This window comes from Moschus berezovskii, chromosome 7, assembly GCF_049115385.1.
Source record: "Moschus berezovskii isolate FMDL1 chromosome 7, NW_MosBer_1.0, whole genome shotgun sequence".
Lineage (NCBI taxonomy): Eukaryota > Metazoa > Chordata > Mammalia > Artiodactyla > Moschidae > Moschus > Moschus berezovskii.
Window position 1 is genome coordinate 3163830 of NC_142466.1, and position 8482 is coordinate 3172311.

General features: G+C 51.1%; 1 long non-coding RNA gene across 1 annotated transcript; it reads left to right on the forward strand.

Moving 5' to 3' along the window:
• The first annotated feature begins 2345 nt into the window (after nt 1-2345).
• Nucleotides 2346-8001, forward strand: LOC148777217 (uncharacterized). Its single transcript, XR_016037782.1, has 3 exons — nt 2346-2718; nt 3564-3730; nt 5032-8001. It is a non-coding gene; the product is annotated as an uncharacterized LOC148777217 (long non-coding RNA).
• Nucleotides 8002-8482: the final 481 nt, after the last annotated feature.

Genomic DNA, 8482 nt, shown 5'->3' on the forward strand with positions numbered 1-8482 from the left:
ATCCTTACATAAAGAAATGACCCTCTTAAGTGTAGATTTAATGGACTTTTGACACAATATCCTTTCTGTGTAGGCGCTTGTATTTAAGACTCTCAATGTCATCAGCTTTTGCACAGTTAATGTCTCTCTTAGACTTTAAAAAAGTATCTTCTATGGTTAATGACTGCACCTGCTATTATGCTAGTTTTCATTCTTACATATTTTCACAGGGAACCTGCTTTAATGAATTTATTTTGAGAAGTTTTAAATCAAATTCTTTGTAAGGATTTTACATAAATATCCAATAAGTGGTCAGATTTCTTCAATGTTGAAATAGGTATTATGGTAACTTCCTCATCAGTTAAATTACTAATTTAATGTTTAACATTTTTTTATGAGAGAAACTAATTTATAGAGAAATTTGGCTGAGAATAGACAACTGTTAAGGCCCTTTATTGTACAGAATGCTGTGCTTTATTAAATCACGATATTGTAATGGAATTGTATCGTCTGAGTAGTAATTGATAGTGTTTCTCTAGTAAATCTTCAATAGCTTATTTAATTTCTGTGGTCAAAAATATGTTCTGTTTCCAGTTACATGTTCTCTAAATCTTCATCTCACTTATATGTTTGCAGTCTTTTTTGCTTTACTGTCTTTGCCTATACTGATTCTTGAATTTTTAGCTTCAGAGTCACAATAAATCTGGTGTCTTTTCATTTCTTTGCATGCATCTATCAACCTAGTGATTTAAGGAAGCATCGTTGAAAGGTAAACTACTTAGTACTTTAGCATGCCTTTGTTTCTCTGTGAAGTGTTAAACAGTCCTTATCGTTTAACATGAATGAACACTATGTGGTTATGTACTGGTGAATAATTGACGTTTTAATGGAAGTAACGAAGCTCACCTACCACTTAAAATATGCTGATGGTTCTGTTGGAAATAGGTCATTTGTTGGGACAATTGTAACAGTTTGCTTTCTCCCACTTGTTTGCCTTCTAATCATCTCATGCTTATTTATAATAGACATAGTATCATTGGTTATTTTTAAATTTTTCTTTACTTATTTTTTTGCCATGCTGCAGAGCTTATGGGATCTTACTTCCGCAACCAGGGATCAGACCAGTGTCCCGGCAGTGAAAGTGCCAAGTCCTAACCTCTGACCACCATGGAATTTACATTCGGTGTTTTCTTAAAAGTCACGACTGTTAGATTTTCTTAAAAGACATAGATGTTAGATTTGCGGGAAGCCAATTTACTGACGGTGGGTAGCAGTGTGCAGGAGACTCTGTGCACCGGGCACCGTGTCAAGTGCTTTCCAAGTCTGTCATCTCATCCCACAGACACCCAGGTGAGGTCTAGGCTGCTGTTATCCCCATTCAGCAGACATGGACACTGAGACTGAGAGAGCCCAGGCTCACACACAGCAGAGCGGTGCGGACTGGTCTGATCAGAGCCTGGACGTGTACCCGTGGTGCCGTCCAGCTCTCTTTCCTCCTGAGGCTCTCGTGTCCATCACGGCATCCCTGATGGAGGGAGCATCAGGAGGGAGCTCGGTGCCGCTCCCCTCGGGTCACTTGGATGAGCCCCTGTTGTTGGGATCCAGTGCCCCGAGGGTTGGCCTTCCTTGTCCCTCTCCCGCTCCCAGCCCGCTGACCGAGGACTCCTGGGGCCTTCCCGCAGGACTCGGGCAGCCGCACTCTGGTTCAGGCAGCTCAGTGCCCGGGAGCCCTCCTGTTGGGCACAGCAGGGCAGCGCCGTCACCCTGGGATTGGTGGCCGGGGTGTGCCGCTCTGTCAAACCTCAACATGGATCAGCCGTAGGCACCCATATGTCCCCTCCCTTTTGAACCTAACTCAAATCTCCCTCCCTATTCCACTGTTCTAGGTTGATACAAGATCATCTGTTAGTGAGACCTAGGGGTGCTTTATGGCAACCACAGTGAGCGAATTACACTCGAACTGTGTGTAAGCACTTCAGGGTGTAGCCCCCAGTCTGTGTGTTCCCTAGAAATCCAAGGCAGACCCGTGGTGTTCACATGGAGGGGTTAGGTACCTTTTCTGTGTTTCTCTGGTCGTGATGGGTTCCAGTAACCTGCATCATCACTACAAATGCTCTTGGGTGGTGGCACAAGCGGTGTGCTTTCCTCCTTCAAACAGAAAGGTCTGGACGGCTTTGCTGAGAGGTTTCTTACTCTTGAAACTGGTGCTTCTGAGCAGCGTCTGGCGATGAGCACAGTCCTTTCATCAGGGCAGTTCATGCCATGCAGGGTTCACGGTGCTGGCATTGCTCTGCCCTCCTGCCCGGCAGGGCCATCTGGTTGTTGGGTTCCAGGGAGGGCAGAGCCCGGCTGCAAGGAGGCTCTGGTCCGGGGTCTCTGCACTCAGTCGGGTGCTCTCGCTGCCCCACAGCCCTGCCTCTCTTGAACAAGACAGTCCTTTAAGATGGCATTAAGCTATAACAAGGGTTTATTTTGTACTTGGGGGAAAGCATAGCTAATAGATTTTCAAATAAGTTTCTGGTTATAATGTAAAGCCTGTGAGATTGCCTTTTACGACAGTCTTTTGTTACCCAATTTTACACTTACCTCATTCCCTCAGCCGCCAGCTATCCGGGAAGAGGTAGGAGGCATCGAAGGCAAAACCTCGACCCCTGCCTCGCCGCGGTCCCTTCGGCTGGACCGGCTGCACACGGGGTCGCTGCGCACAGCCAGCCACGAGGCCATCAGGGACGCCTGCAAGTAAGGGGCTTGTGCGCCTCGGCATCAGTTTCAGGAGCCCTGCGCCTCTTGTCTTGAAAGAGTTGCAAGGATGATTTTACATGAATCCCACTGGGTTCGGTGCCTGGGTTTAGTGGTGGACTTCAGGTGCTGGGGGAGGAGAGCTCAGTGACCTCAGTGATTTTAGGAAACGTCCGTCTCGATGGATTGACTCCTGTGGGAGCTTTCCTCCTGCTCTTGCTAGAGGTCTGCCCGGCCCGGTGTGCGTTCCTGCTGGTGGCGGCCCCTTGCCTCTCGGGTTCACTCTTGAGGGTCCCTCCCTTTTCCTCAAGCGTCTCCTCTCAGGAGACTCTGTCCACTCCCGTGACTGACACTGTCCTCATTCAGACCACCACCTGCTGATCTCCTGTCCTGAGCCAGGCAGCACTCGATGGAGGGCACGTGTGGTCACCTGACCAGCAGCCCTGCACGGTGACCGTCGCTCTCCTGCCACTGCCAGGGGCAGTCACCGTGCGGGAGGCAGGGCTACTGCCCAGAGCCGGGGAGCTCGCCTTCTCTGGGAGTGTCGTCACCTGCCGAGCAGCGACCCTGAGGGAAGGTTGGAGCGCCCTCAGCACCAGCTGGCCTGGAGTCAAGTCCTCCTTGGGGGAGAGCTAGAGGCAGGGAATCGCAGCTTCCCGGGGTGGTTGTCTGTGGCCAGGAGCCTGCTTTGCTCGTGTGGAGTGTGCTTGGTGAAGGAGACTCCACGGTCTGCTGCGAGGTTGAGGCACGGGTGTTGCTGGGTGCCCGGTTCTATCAGTAGGTCCTGTGGACGGGTGTGTGTTTGCACAAGGGTGCCAGATAACGGTCGTTTTCTCTCCCCGAAGCTCGACAGGCTCCCAGGACAGCCCCGGGAGCAACCCCAGCAGCAGCAGCCAGGACTCGCCGCACAAAGCAGCAAAAAACAAAAGCATCAGGTACTCCATCAGCCGCATATTTCAAAAGAAGTAAAAGGGCCGGCCTGGACACCCCGGCAAGGAGGCATTCGGACCAGGTGGGTGCTTCACCGTTCGGAGTTAGGGGGCCTGCAGGCATGTCCCTTCTGCGTCTCCCCCGTCATCCCCACGAGGCACCTGTCACTCACGCTGGGGGTCCTCCTGGGAGCAGGAGCGGAGGAGGCGTCTGTCTTCTCGGTGGGTCTGAGATGATCTGATGAGTTAATGAGTGGTTGGGTGGATGGATGGATGAATTCGTCAGTGGATGGGTGGATGGATTAATGAGTGGATGAACAGATGGCTGGCTGGATGGGTGGATGAAGGGAGCATGGAATGAATAAAGCAGATGTTTATACTCCAATGCTAGAAACATATTCTCCCAAATTGCTTGAGTAGGAGCTGGGCAATGGTTGTTTCCTCCAGAACAGTGACAGGTGTTTGGAAACGGCTAAGTGCTCATCAGTGAGGGGTGAGGTACAATCTGTGGACAGCCCACAAGGAACAGCCCCCTCCTTCCTGCCACCGTCCCCACCCCCAGGAGCCCGTCAGGGGCTCTGCCCACGGCCCCCGCCCCACCCCACAGCCGCGCAGGTCCTCCTGGGGGCTCCTCAGCACACAGTGTCATCACCAGGCCCCCACCTCACTCGGCGCCATCTCCTGGAGGACAGGGTGTGTTCCTGCCTCTCCAGCCAGATATTTGCTGAGTGTCTTGTTTGTGCTGGGTGTGGGATGTACAGGGGTAAGTAACGCAGATGTGGTCTGGAGCACAGTTTAGGGACAAGAGGGGAAAAGGAGCAGGTTATTACATCTCTCCCTGTTATTCAGAAATACAGCACTGCGAGGGATGCTGCATTGACTGTGTACCAAATGCTGCACGTGCCCCTCACCAAGCAGGGGCTGCCACCTCCCGATTTACAGAGGAGACATGGCCCCGCGGTTAGGGAGTGGTGAGGCAGGTTCACACCCACGCAGTGGGACCGGGCACTTTGCCGAACCCCAGCCACCTCTCCGGTGGATGCAACAGAAATGAGATGGTTCTATGGCATCACTGATTCAATGGACGAGAGTTTTAGCAAACTCCAGGAAATAGTGAAAAGGACAGGAAAGCCTGGAGTGCTGCCGTCCATGGAGCGGCAAAGAGTCGGGCACAACTGAGCGACTGAACTGAAACCTGAGTGTGTGCTGAACTGCTTCAGTCGTGTCCGACACTCTGCAAGCCCAGGAACTGTAGCCCAGTAGCTCCTCTGTCCAGGGGATTCTCCAGGCAAGAATACTGGAGTGGGTTGTCATGCCCTCTTCCAGGGCATCTTCTTGACCCAGGGATCGAACCCACGTCTCTCGTTATCTCTTGCATTGGCAGGCAGGATCTTTACCACGAGCGCCACCTGGAAAGCCCCAGTGAATGCTGACAACTAGGAAATGCAGAAAATAAGGGCTGCTCCTAAGTTAAACCAAAAGAGCAGCAAGCACAGGTTGTAAAGTGGGAAACGCAGGATGAGCGACAGCAGTGCTGATGGAAACAAGCTAGGATGCGCTCACCCACATAAAGAAAATACCCATGCCATTCGGAAGAGGAGCCCGTCAGCCCTCGAGGGACAGTAGAACCGGAACGGAAACCGAGGCCATGGTCAGCAGTGCCCACCCACAGGGCCCGAGTGGAGTAGTGTCACTCACCGGGCTTCCTGCGTCTCCAGAGCTGCTGGCGGTAACATCTCTGAGTGCTAGACTGGGCAGCGTCCCCGAGTGAGCTAAGACATCACTGCTCTCCTTCCAGTGCTGCTGCGGGGCCCTCTGTGGGCGGCCACGCTAATCCCCTGCCCTGCCACCCTCTGGGGCCCGGCTGTCCCCTGGGATCTTTTCAGCCCTTGATCTTGGGTGTTCCCAGCCCTCTGCCACGCAGGACTGGGACGCAACTCAGGACTTGGGCTTGAGACATCAAGGAGACCGTGAATCTGGACGGACCCCGCCCTGGGGCCTGTGAGAGAGCAGGAAAGCAAAGCCCCCACGGGGAGGAAGCAGAGCTGGGGAACGTGCCCTCAGCCACCACTGCCTTCTGCGCAAGTGCCTCTTCTTTGCCTCTCCTTGACCTGAAAGGAACCCCAGCTGCTGCTGCTCCGCAGGTGATTCCTAAAAATGCACCTCCTGCAAGAGCTGTTGTCCTGCTGCACTGGGGCTGCCTGAGTGTGCTAAGGAGTGTCAGAAAACTGGGGATGCCACACCTCATACTGGAGGTGGAGGGCCTGATACTGGGAAGGGTCTAATGCCTGGGGAGGGTCTGAGGGTGAGGGGGGCCAGATGCTGGACTAGGGTCTCATGCTGGGGGAGGGCATGATGCTGGACTAGGGCCTGATGCTGGGGAACGGCCTGATGCTGGACTAGGGTCTGATGCTGGGAGAGGACCTGATACTGGATTAGGGTCTGACCCTGGGGGAGGGTCTGATGCTTGGGAAAGGTCTGATCCCGGGGGAGGGCTTAATGGTGGGGGGGAGAGCCTGATAGTGGACAAGGGCCTGATGCGGGGGGAACCTCTGATGCTGGCCTAGGGTCTGATGCTGAAGTAGGGCCTGATGCTGGGGGAGGGTCTGATGCTGGGTCGTGTCTGAAGCGGGACTAGGCCCTGATGTTGAGAGAGGGTCTGATGCTGGAGTGGGCCTGATGCTAGGGGCAAACGTCTGATGCTGGGGGGACCCTCTGATGCTGGATTAGGGTCTGATGCGTGGGGAGGGCCTGATGCTGGGGGAAGGCCTGATGCTGGACTAGGGCCTGATGCTGGGGGAAGATCTGATGCTGGACTAGGGCCTGACACTGGGGGTGGGCCTGATGCTAGGGGGCAGGTCTGATGATGGGGTGCAGCCTGCTCCCAGATGTTCACAGAGTTGAGTATAAACCTCTGTGAGAAATCTTTTTCTCATACATTCCTAGCCGCCCTTCTATGTTCTCTTTTTCCGAAGCATAGTTGCTGTGCACTATCGGTTTAATTTCTGCCGTACATCAGCATGAGTTAGCCATAGGTGTACGTGTGTCCCCTCCCTCTTGAATCACCCCCCACCTCCCCTTGCTGCATTCTTGTTTCTATGGATACATGAATAGTAAAGACTGTTGACTAAGATAACATAAAAAGCTCCCACACACAAGCGTGCACAGGCACACTCCCTAGTGCATCATTCGGGTCCGCGTCAGGGTTGCCCTCGGCCAACCCCCTGGGACCCACAGTGCGCCTTGACACCTGCACTTTGTTCCCACCCTTGGCCCGCTGCCCACGCCTCAGCAGCAGCGGGGCCCTGTCCCCGCAGATGCTGAAGTGATGGAACCCCTTGGCTCCGGAGCCAAGGGCACGAACACCCCGTCGGTCGTCCTTTGCGGACACCTATGTCTTCGCCTTCTGGCCTTTCCACTGTATCCATCGGCTTCTCCTAACAGAATGTCCGTGTGATGACACGGGCTCCCATTACCAGCTCTGGTCTGTTCTCAGGGAGAGGACAGCTTACCCTCAGCACTCTTGATTGGCAGTGGGAAATTTTGCTTCAATACTTTATTGAAAGAAAACAATAAATAATACTGCAATAAAAAAAGTTCAGAAGTAGACTGTGCGTACTTTGTCACATATTCAGGAAGTTCACAAAAGAGTAATAGGAAAACAACGGTAAGAATGAATTGTACAAGTAAATTAAAGGCGGAACCTACATGTAAAGAGACATGTTGTCTCTGTCTACCGAGATCCAGCTGCATAATAAATATCGCACCATGATCTGAACGCATCTCTTGCTGGCTTTTTTAATGTGCCACTGAAAAAGTAAAAGTTACATTTGTACTTATACAATCCAGAATGGCTATGTCATTGCAATCTAAAAATGTACACCTAGGTCCATTCTTTAAACATGTTTAGAAACAGATGTAAAAAGGTGATTTACATACAAATAAGGCCTTTGTCAGAGCTGCACTACGCTGTCTGTCTGGGAAGTGGCACCTTCGCTGTCCAGCTGGATGGCTCCGCAGCGGGCACAGGGCATCGCAATTGGTCCCCGATGAGTCTCACCGGAGAGGAGGGATCCGAGTCCAGAGACTAGGTTACCGGAGAGATTTTCATAGCCGTCTTCTAGTCATCCTTTCAGCCCAAATTTCATCAGAAGCTCACATTTAACACCCAGTACTTTTAAATCGCTTCACGCTGCAGACAAAAAGCATTTCTTGCCAGAAAAAGTACGGTTTAGGTCAGTCGTTAAAATCCAACAACCATTGGTTGGAATTAAGTTTGCTGATTTCAGAGTGATTGTTCAAGAGCTCGGTTACAGTCTGGAAGGGTAATGCACACTGTGTCGTGATTTTACAATCGCAGGAAAAGCCCTTCTCTCATGGTTTAAGATGTAAAAGTTAAACAAGAATAATTACAATAAATGCATCATTTACAAAAGCCATATATTTGTTCATAGGATTGACACAGACAAGCACTGCAGTACATTCATTTGAAAGACTAAAATCAGGTATCAGAACACGAATTGCTCTGAAAGGATATTTATAGCCTGAATATACAATAAAAAGTAAGTAATTATATAAATGAAGTCATAAGTTTACATAAACATAAGAAACATGAAATTCTAAAATATTTTCTCTATGGTATCCATGAGCTTTTCACTAATTAAAAACCCTGTCATAAAATATCTTCGGGTCCATATAACAAGTATCAACAGATTAAAGATTGCATCGAGTTGAAAATGTAGTCTCTGTCGTATCCTGGACGCTGTCTAATCACCTGTAGAAGTAGTGTGGGTAAACTGGAAACACACAGACGAGTCAGTCCTGGGACGGCGGCT